The sequence below is a fragment of the Oncorhynchus kisutch genome, linkage group LG28 (genome assembly GCF_002021735.2).
Source record: "Oncorhynchus kisutch isolate 150728-3 linkage group LG28, Okis_V2, whole genome shotgun sequence".
Classification (NCBI taxonomy): domain Eukaryota; kingdom Metazoa; phylum Chordata; class Actinopteri; order Salmoniformes; family Salmonidae; genus Oncorhynchus; species Oncorhynchus kisutch.
This window is the reverse complement of record NC_034201.2, coordinates 135,212-146,342: the sequence shown is the minus strand read 5'-3', so window position 1 is coordinate 146,342 and position 11,131 is coordinate 135,212. Positions and strand designations below refer to the sequence as shown.

At 44.4% G+C, this 11,131-nt stretch overlaps 1 long non-coding RNA gene across 1 annotated transcript; it reads right to left on the bottom strand.

Moving 5' to 3' along the window:
* Window positions 1–982: 982 nt before the first annotated feature.
* Window positions 983–4,755, bottom strand: LOC109873471 (uncharacterized). Its single transcript, XR_002252591.2, has 3 exons — window positions 4,112–4,755; window positions 2,475–2,649; window positions 983–2,284 (listed from the first exon to the last, which is right to left on the bottom strand). It is a non-coding gene; the product is annotated as an uncharacterized LOC109873471 (long non-coding RNA).
* Window positions 4,756–11,131: the final 6,376 nt, after the last annotated feature.

The window sequence follows — 11,131 nt, the reverse complement described above, 5'->3', positions numbered from 1 at the left end:
GGAGTCCCACAGGGCGGCGCACAATGTCGTCCGGGTTATGGTTTGGCCTGGGTAGGCCGTCATTGTAAATAAGATTTTGTTCTTAACGGACTTGCCTGGTTAAATAAAGGTTCATTAAAATAAAAAATATATAAAAGGCGTTTATGTACACATATATACAGTAAATACATGGATATGTTTTAGAATTGTGAGGACAAGACAGATGCCGGGGACCCAGACAGGGCATTCTGCAGGTCACTGTGACAAAGACGTTATAGACAACGAGCGAGAGATTTACAGGAGAGCAAAGAGAACCAGCAGCAAAACACAATAACAGACGAAGAGACCGCTTTGCATTTTTTAAGCCCTCTGCCAGACACATGGGGAATGGGGAGAGGGATGAGATGAGAGTGCTAAGACAGAGATCCTGTTGCCAACATGAGGTGAGACCCTTTCCCCAGCCCAAAGACTCTCCTGGTGAGCTGCTGGCAGTTCCCGTAGCAGGCGAAGAGCACAGCGTTCTCTGCCACGTTGGCCAGTAGAGGAGGCACACTTCCCTGGTAGAGCCCCCGAAGCCCGTCGTGGCGGTATGTCATCAGGGAACAGTCCAGGCAGCCACGGTACAGGCTGGGGAACGTCTGCATCTTCACCTTGACCGCGTCGAAGGGCTGACCGCTCAGCACCCCCCCCCCCCATGTGAGAGGAGAGATTTCCAGGGTCACCATGAAGGACCTCAACCCTTTCTTCCACTCTTCTGTCATGTTCACGGATAAAAAAAGTTTACATTTTCTGAATGACAGCCATCCTGTTCAGCTTTGTCCTTCACTAGACGTTACCACTGAACAACAAAAAAACCTTGTGTTGTACATGTGTCAGTCAAGAGTCATCAAGGCTTAGGTAATTGAGGTAATTAAAGATTTTAAAAAAAGTTTTACTTGCCTGCTGCCAACGCTTTTGACTTTTCGGGCAAACTTTGTTGGATAATAAATAACCTACAAAATTATTTGTATTATATTATTTTTATTTCGTATTTGGTGTAGTGCATGTGGGGAAAGGTGGTTTGCAGATTATATTCTCAAAACTCAATGAGAGGAGCTATTTAAAAAATGTATTATTAACCTTGAAGATTAAATCCAGGATTCAATTGAGGATAGTGGCTTTCCAGGGAGCACTTTCAGGGCCCAAAGCATAGAAGTATTCTTATCTTTAAGAAATTGTAAGCAGCTAAATTCTTACATTCTCAGAATTGTGACATGTTCCTATTAAGTGTAATAATGAGTTTTAACGTTGCTACTAAAATATGAATGCCTGTCACAACAGTAGTGCAAGTTGCTATGGATAAGAGCATCTGCTAAATGTTCCAATGTAAAATCAAAATAGCATAATGTTTATGACATTTACCGCTAAAGAAAAAGACCACAAAAAATACAAAATCAGTCATTTCCATAGAGGGAATAAATCTATTTGGTCCACACAGAACGTAAAAAACGTTATTATTTAGATCAGAGACATACAAAACACATTGTGCAGGTGCAAAGAAAAACTCCTTGTCCAACAGATGTATTGTCACCACTGGTCAAGAGATGGAGAAATGTTAAGATCTAAAATGTCATTCCACTTATCCAAATTAACAACAGAACAATGAAAACATAGAACCCATTTCATCATCATTCCTTTCAGCCACAACACATTGAAATGGATCAGTCCTGCCTCAAACACACAGGTGGTTGGCATAATAGGCCACGGCAATGTTACCGGAATACCTGATTGTCAGACTGGACACCTACCTCAAGTCTATGGATTTTGTGTCTAGATACACATACAATTCCCTCAAACGCAAACTTACAATTCCTTGAAATGTGGATCCCTGTAAAAGAGAAAAATTAAATCTAAATCTATTTCAACAACCATATAGTAGCATACACATCACCATACAAGCATTGTATAGGGTATGAACCCTTATGCTATCACTGTGAATAGGTTTGTTCAGCTTTTCAAAAAAAGCTAAGGGATCAAGACAAACACTGGAGAGCAAAGTGTTAAAGACTCAAAATGACAGCCAGAAAGAAACTACAGTGAGAAACCAGTTTCAAAACCAATTTGATGTTTTCTTCTGGGACAGTTGAACTAGGTGTAAACCTACAGATATGTGTGCTCACATCTAAATGGCCAGTGTCTTAACAAACCACAATACCCTTTTCTATTAGTCATCCTCATCATCATAGTCTTCGTCTTCCGCCTTCTTCAATTTAGAGGCTCCTGCCCCGCCCAGTTTTCCTTTTCCTCCTTTGTAACCTGCCACATCCTAGAAACAGTAAGCAAAGGTGCCTTAAATAAAACATTTTCAATCCCTTGGAAAAATCACAGGTTTTGTAATATTTAGCCAGTGATTCCTTGCATATAGGGTCTGACACCACAGTCAGACCAATTAGTTGTAAAAATCCTATTCAATTACATTTCCTTTGAGACAAATAAGGAGTCCCCAATGGCATTACCTTATTGTATTTTTCCTTGAGTTTGTTGGTTTTGGCAAGATATGGCTGGTTATTGGAGTCTGTCATATTGTTCCACATCTCTCCAAGCTTCTTGGCCACATCCCAAATGCCAAGGCTTGGGTGTTGGGCTTGGATCTTGGGGTGCTGCTCAGCACAGAAAACAAAGACCTCTGATCTGTATAAGAGAAGGAATGCAGTTGTTACTGATGGTTGCAGGACTTCAAAAATGTATCATACTTTGTTATGAATTGTCCAGGGCCGGTCCTGGGCATAAGTGACATAAGCGGTCGCTTAAGGCCCCCAGACGCTAGGGGGCCCCTAACCCAAATTCACATTTTTGCTGAGAGTTAGTCGAATACACAAGGTGCAATTTTGAAATATGGTAGCGCATCAGCAGTATCTCATGTAATGTCAGTCACTGACAGTCACTGAAGTAGCTCATGTCAGCTAAAAATGGGTTTGTATTGGTAAGTTAGTCTAGCCAGCTATCTACACCTTGTAGTAATTACTGACCAGGCAAACAAGGCATGTGTCCAGGGGCCCTGACCTCCAGGGGGCCCCCATTGATTTTTGTTAGGTACTCTCACTCAGATATCATATGAACATGGCAAAATGTGTAGAATAACAGGAAATCAGCTTTAAAACTTCTCTCCACCCCATGGCAAAATTTGTAGAAATGCATGAAAATATTATGAAGAAAAGAAATGCAACATTGGAGGGCACAGGCCCACCCGCTTGGGAGCCAGGCCAGGCCAATCAGAATGAGTTGTTCCCCACAAAACGTCTTTATTACAGACAGAAATACCCCCCCCCCCCCCCCCCAACAATCCTGCAGGTGAAGCAGACAGATGTGGAGGTCCTGGGCTGTGTTCTGCGGTTGTGAGGCCAGTTGGACGTACTGCCAAATTCTCTAAAATGACGTTGGAGGCAGCTTATGGTAAAGAAATGAATATTGAATTATCTGGCAACAGTTCTGGTGGACATTTCTGCAGTCAGCGTGCCAATTGCATGCTCCCTAAAAAGTTGAGACATCTGTGACATTGTGTTGTGTCAAAACAGCACATTTTAGATTGGCCTTATTATCCCCAGCACAAGGTGTCTCTGTTTAATGATCACGCTGTTTAATCAGCTTCTTGATATGCCACACCTGTCAGGTGGATGGATTATTTTGACAAAATATTAAATGCTCACTGACAGGGATGTAAACTAATTTGTGCCAAACATTTGAGAAATAAGCTTTGTACATATGGAACATTTCTGGTATCTTTTATTTCAGCTCATGAAACATGGGACCAACACTGAAACATTTATATATTTGTTCAGTGTAGTTTTAAAAACAGCCAAATTCTCTCCACTCCCTGCAATTCTACGCATTTTTCCATGAACTCTACTTTAAAACAGAAATTTTCTCCTCTGTCAAGAGAGGGACCACTAAAATGTTTGCCCCGTGAGGTGAGGGGGCCCCCCAAACCAAATCTTGCGCTTAGGGTCCGTAAAAATATAGGGCCGACCCTGGAATTGTCTATAATAAATCAGCATAAACCAATATACAATGAGAATGCCAAGCAAGCATTAGGAACACCTTCCTAATATTGAGTTGCGCATAGATGATTACAGTATTTTAGGAATAGACCTACGGAGGTCTCTTTGGAGCACTAGTCCTCAAACGTTGACTTCTCCTTTGGAGACATGGTCTGCAAAAAAGAGAAAAAAAAGATGTGTGCCAAATAAAATGTTAAGATGGTGTATTTCATTAAAAACATTTATCATGACGACATCTGAAAAGGTTTATTTAACTCTCCATGCTGCTCCTAAAATCAAATAGGAAACTATGTGTCAGTTTATTCAAGAAAAGACATTGTGTTCTCATCCACCTCCAAAACACACATCCATGACTAATTTGAATAAATGATTTGTAGTGCGTGTGTTGGTGATGCAACTCATATAGGTGTAACAGGCTTAGGACCACATCAACAGATAATAGTATCCTGTAAAACAAGAGAAAATATATATGAGACTGGAAAAAGGTGTCTGGTTCATGGACAGCATCACTCAGAATTGATAGAATATATAAAAAACAAATCTGTTTCGGTTGGTATCAAAAATAATAATTTCATACAAAAATAGCCACTCACATATACACTACATGGCCAAACGTATGTGGACACCTGCTCGTCGAACATCAAGTGCATTTATATGGCGTGGTCCACCCTTTGCAGCTATAACAGCCTCCAGTCTTCTGGGAAGGCTTTCCACTAGACGTTGGAACATTGCTGCAAGGACTTGCTTCCATTCAGCCACAAGAGAATTCATTTGCAATTAATTAAAAAATCATACAATGTGATTTCTGGATTTTTGTTTTAAATTCTGTCTCTCACAGTTGAAGTGTACCTAGACCTCTACATGCTTTGTATGTAGGAAAACCTGAAAAACTGGCAGTGTATCAAATACTTGTTCTCCCCCCTGTACATACTACAAAAAAATACCCAAAAAAGAAAACATAAGGGTTAAAAAGAAAAAAACATGTAACCCCAATGTTTCGCTTTTTGGGATCCTTATTAGCCACCCGCACAGTAGGTGGCGGAATGTATATCTAATTGTTGGGAATGACATTATACTGAAGAAGAAGAAGTCAGAGCAAAAACCAAGCCATGAGGTCGAAGGAATTGCCCGGAGAGCTCCGAGACAGGATTGTGTCGAGGCACAGATCTGGGGAAGGGTACCAAAAAAATGTCTGCAGCAGTGAAGGTCCCCAAGAACACGGTGACCACCATTATTATTAAACAGAAGAAGATTGGAACAACCAAGACTTTATCCAAGAGCTCACTGCCAGGCCTAACTGAGCAATCAGGGGAGAAGGACCTTGGTAAGAGAGGTGACCAAGAACCTGATGGTTACTCTGACAGAGCTCCAGAGATCCTCTGTGGAGATGGGAGAACCTTCCAGAAGAACAACCATTTCTGCAGCACTCCACCAATCAGGCCTTTATAGTTGAGTGTCCAGACGGAAGCCACTCCTCAGTAAAAAAGCCGGATCAAACATCTCTGGAGAAACCTGAAAATAGCTGTGCTACAACGCTCCGCATCCAACCTGACAGAGGTTGAGAAGATCTGCAGAAACTCCCCAAATACAGTTGCACCAAGTTTGTAGCATCATACTCCAGGCTTTAAAATCGGTGCTAAAAAATGCTTCAACAAAGTACTGACTAAAGGGTTTGAATACTTTTTAAATGTGATATTGAAGTTTCTTTTTTTTAGAGATTTGCACACAAAAATACGTTTTTTGCTTTGTCATAATGGGGAATTGTGTGTATCCATTTTAGAATAAGGCTGTAATGTTTCAAAATGTGAAAAAAAATCAAGGGGTCTGAATACTTTCCAAACGCACTGTATCAGATTTTTATATAACTTTAGGTAGTATAGCTTTCCAAATTAATTAATTGGAGACATTTAGTTATATGATCCACCACCAATGGCCCCTGTTCCACTGCTAGGGAAAGGTTTAGTAACAAAGCCACACAGCCTCGGATTACAAACGTTACGGGAGCAATGTCAACGCATTACCTATATTCTGATCTCAAACGTTTGATATATATATATAGATATATATATATATATATATATTCCTACATGTAGCCTACACTTCATTTCCAAGCAATGCCCGGCAGAGCGGTCAGTAACAAAAGGCTGTACAAACCAGCCATGACTGGTATATCGATGGTAAAACCGAGTCAAACACTGCAAACCGAAACGCAAAAGAAAAAAAAAAATGTGTCGAGGGAACTAAAGTGCAACTGAGATTAAAACGAAATGGTGTCGTTTCATGAGATTGTCAGACTTTAATAAAACATTTGATGGCCGATTGTGGTCTTTCTTAAATGGCTTAAATAGCCACCCATTTGAATGATTTTAAATATCCAATAATTAACAGTCTAAAAATCAATCATATTTAATGGAACAAATTACAAGGCTTTTCAACATACAAATATCCCGATAATCTACCCCCAAAAAACAGCAATTAGGCCACTAGCTAATTAATTCAACTGTTTAGGAATAGAACATATGAACACAGTGTAAAGAATGAGAAACATTATCCAAAACATGCATTTCTTATAGGCTGCCAACATATTACAAAACAATTGCTTTCAATAGGATTTGTGGTCTGCCTACCTGTGTCGCTTGTTTGAGCCCAGTCAGTCACACGATCCCACGTCGGTTCAGGCTTTAATAGCGGTTTACACAACCTCGCGCTAGCTCACTGCGAGACCGGTCTGATGGACAACTTGGAGAGCACATACAGTAGGCAATTTATACTCTATATAGCTGACATTCCAACTTCAATTGGACCAACACTCTAAGCGTCATGCCAAAACCATGAGTTTGTTACAACAATGTGCAACATATTTTCTTCGGTAATCGAATAGTCTACACAAATGGGGTTATTTATCATGTGCAAAGAATGTAGCCTGTCGACATTTTGTTGGTGGTAAATTAAATACGACATAAGAGGTTTATTTAATTAGCCTAATTGAAAACTACCACACACTTTAGGCTTATATCATAAAGGGAAAAGTAGGAAGAGAAAATGATTTTATTATCCACGGCATCTCCAGACTGTCACGTCTGTCACATGTGCTCAGTGTGAACCTGCTTTCATCTGTGAAGAGCACAGGGCGCCAGTGGCGAATTTGCCAATCTCTGTGTTCTCTGGCAAATGCCAAACGTCCTGCACGGTGTTGGGCTGTAAGCACAACCCCCACCTGTGGACGTCGGGCCCTCATACCACCCTCATGGAGTCTGTTTCTGACCATTTGAGCAGACACATGCACATTTGTGGCCTGCTGAAGGTCATTTTGCAGGGCTCTGGCAGTGCTCCTCCTGCTCCTCCTTGCACAAAGGCAGAGGTAGCGGTACTGCTGCTGGGTTGTTGCCCTCCTACGGCCTCCTACACGTCTCCTGATGTACTGGCCTGTTTCCTGGTAGCGCCTCCATGCTCTGGACACTACGCTGACAGACACAGCAAACCTTCTTGCCACACCTCGCATTAATGTACCATCCTGAATGAGCTGCACTACCTGAGCCACTTGTGTGGGTTGTAGACTCCGTCTCATGCTACCACTAGCATTCAAAAGTGACCAAAACATCAGCCAGGAAGCATTGGAACTGAGAAGTGGTCTGTGGTCACCACCTGCAGAACCACTCCTTTATTGGGGGTGTCTTGCTAATTGCCTATAATTTCCACCTGTTGTCTATTCCATTTGCACAACAGCATGTGAAATTTATTGTCAATCAGTGTTGCTTCCTAAGTGGCCAGTTTGATTTCACAGAAGTGTGATTGACTTGGAGTTACATTGTGTTGTTTATGTGTTCCCTTTATTTTTTGGAGCAGTGTATTTGGCCTGGGGAAGCGGTTTTATGTGCAGACTAAATGGAAGCTGATATGAGTTGTTTTTACTTTGCTGGACTCGGGAAGAAATTACGAGTCAAAACCGCCATCAATATTGTTATGTATGGTACGACGTACTGTACGTTATGGTTTACGACAGTGTGCTGCTTTACGGATGAATGGGTTGTCAGAATGAGTGGCACGGCATTAAACAAGAGAGTGATGTACAATGTGAAACTGTGCAGATGTGCGTTCTTTGACAGCGATGCTAGATATATTGGTGACGAAGATGGCTGAATTCAGTTTACCACCACCAGCACCATTCCTCACCATGCCTGGCGAACCTCCAGTCCCGTGGAATAACTGGCTTCAAAGTTAACCTTATCTCGAAGCTATGGACTGTTTTACAATCTCCAACAAGCGGAGGACAGCACTGCTCCGTCACTGCCTCGGCACACAGGATTTTCAGAGCATTTGGATTGGCTCCTACATTCACCGCTGCAGTCAGCGTCCTAAAGAACCACTTCGTCGGGAAAGAGCGAGTGCTCCTCCAACGCTGCCGGCTACGGAAAAGACATCAACGTCCGGGTGAGTCCATTCACAGCTATGTTGCTAATCTGAGGATTTAGGCTAGCTCTTGTAACTATGGGACACTTCAGGAGGAGATAATCAGGGATCAGCTGATAGAGGGGACGTTATGTGAAAAGACAAGGGAGAAACTACTTTTGGAATCAGATCATTTATAACTTGATGGAGCTATTAAAATAACGGCTTTGGAACGCTCTACTATGCTAACAAACAGCTCTGCAGCATGCACTCGGCCCCCAGCCATTCTCACAGCAACTTCACGCGCACTACAACGATCACTCACTGCGCATGCCCTCCCACGTCGATAGCTGCATGGACACAGACACCGACATGCCTGTGCAGCATGCAGACAAACAAACAGAAGTAGTTGTGGCAACTGTGGGGCTAGCTCTCACAATTCAAGGGCTTCAAACTGCCCAGCCTGTGGGAAAATATGCTAATACTGTTCAAAATACAATCACTTTGCTAAAAAGTGTGTCGTTCTACCCCAGCTACTAGCTCCACCCAGAACAGGACCTTATTTTAATCTCGCTCTCAACATGAACACTGAAATCCAAACCATCTCTACTAACATGCACTGTGCAGCTGGGCGAGGTGGGTTAGCCTTTGCTACTGGATACTGGCACTGCAGTGTCGTTGCTCAACCTTGCCACAAGTTTTTCAGTCACCTACCACTCCAACAGCCCTCCACTGCGGGTATGGTAGATCCAAGATGGACATTGCAGGCACCCTCCAGGTCCCAGTGCACTACGGCACCAAGCATCTGCCATCATTTACATTTCACGTTGCAAAGTGGGGTGCCAACCTCCTGGGCCTCGACCTCTTCACAGGCTTGGGGTTCACAGAGATGACAGTGGGTCAGCTAGCCACCAAGTTACCGGCACATGGCAACAGAACTGGCCAACTCTGTTTGATGGACTGGGCTGCCTCACAGATTTGACTCCCAGGCCCCTAGTGAACCCAGACGTGACCGCAGTCATGCAGTCCCTGTGGCGCATTCCCTTTGCACTGCGTGATGATGTCACAAAAGATCTCCAGTCACAGTTGGAGGCAGGCATCATTGAGCCAGTCAACGAGGTCCCCTGGATTTCAAACTTGGTCATCACAACCAAAAAGTCAGGTGGAATCCGGACCTGTGTGGATCTCCGTGCTGTGAACAAGGCTGTTGTCCCGGATAAGTACCCCTTGCCTACAGCTGAGGAACTGACCGCACAATTTCATGGCTCCACCGTCTCCACGAAGCTCGACCTGCGTCAGGGTTATCTTCAGGTGGCCCTCCACCCAGCCAGCAGAGACCTCACCTTTGTCACATGTGCTGGTGTGTTCAGATACACACGCATGCCTTTTGAACTTAGCTCCGCCCCCAGCTGGTTCCAGAAGGTGATGAGCACCATCCTCGCTGGAATACCCGGGGTGGCAGTCTGTCTGGATGACATCGTGGTCCACGGCCCTGACCTCCACATCCATGACCATCGACCCCACAGAGTATTCAGTTTGTCACTCTACTGCGTGACAACCTGATCCTCAAAGGTGGAAAGTGCACCTTTGCAGCTCCAGCCGTTGAAATTGGCCTGTCGGCCAAAGGCATTGCCCCACTCATGTCCTCCGCATCCCAAAACCGACCTTAGCCTCTCAGGTAGCCTCATTCTTGGGCATGACAGCCTAGTACCTCCGGTTTCTGCTCCACTACTCTCAGACCACAGCGCCTCCTCAAGAAGGATGATCCATGGGCATGGACAGCAGCCTGCTCAGACACGGTTCGCTCACTGAAGAGCCAGCTCACAACAGCCCCAGTCTTGGCTCACTTTGACCCCGTCTGCCCCACCATTGTCTACTGTGACACCTCAGCTGGAGCACTAGGAGCTGTCCTCTCACAGCTGCAGAATGGCATTGAGAGGCCCGTTGCCTTCCGCTCAAAGGCCCTGAGCCCCACTGAACAACGGTACTCTGTGGGCGAACGAGAAGCACTGGCCTGTGTCTTGGCGTGCGAGAGGTGGCACCTCTACCTATATGGCCGGCTGCTCAGAACCGACCACCAGTCCCTCACAACGCTACTGTCGGCATCAGGAGCTGGCCACAAGCCACATCATCTGCACAGATGGGCCGACCACCTCAGACAGTATGACTATCAGCTGAAGTTCACTCCGGGGAGGGATAACAGCAGACCTCACACGCCCCTTTGACTCTCCTATTCCAACCATCTTGCCAGACGACAACAAATCACAGCTCGTACAAATAATCTACGTTTCCCTTCAATCAGCCTTCTCATTGGAGGAGCTGAAGCAAGCATTGGAACAGGATCCCACGCTGTCTACCCTGCGCACCTACATACGCACTGGAAGGCCAACACGTGTGCTGGAAGAGCTGGAGACTTTCACCAGGGTGAAGCACAAGGTGGGGCCTACCCCTCTCCTTCACCACGGACAATGGGCCCCAGCTAACCTCAGGCGAACTCGACAATCTCAGTAACAAGGTAATCAAAACACATCCTCACGGTCTCCTACAACCTACAAGCTAACAGAGGGGTGGAAGGCTTCAACCAAATGCTGAAGAACAGCATCAGAGCACACCTGGTCCAGGGGTGCACATTCCAAACTGCTTTGAAACAAACGCTTAATGCACTACAGAGCAAGAAAACACACAACATGTCTCCCCGGCATCTCTCTTGCTAGGTTGTGAGATGG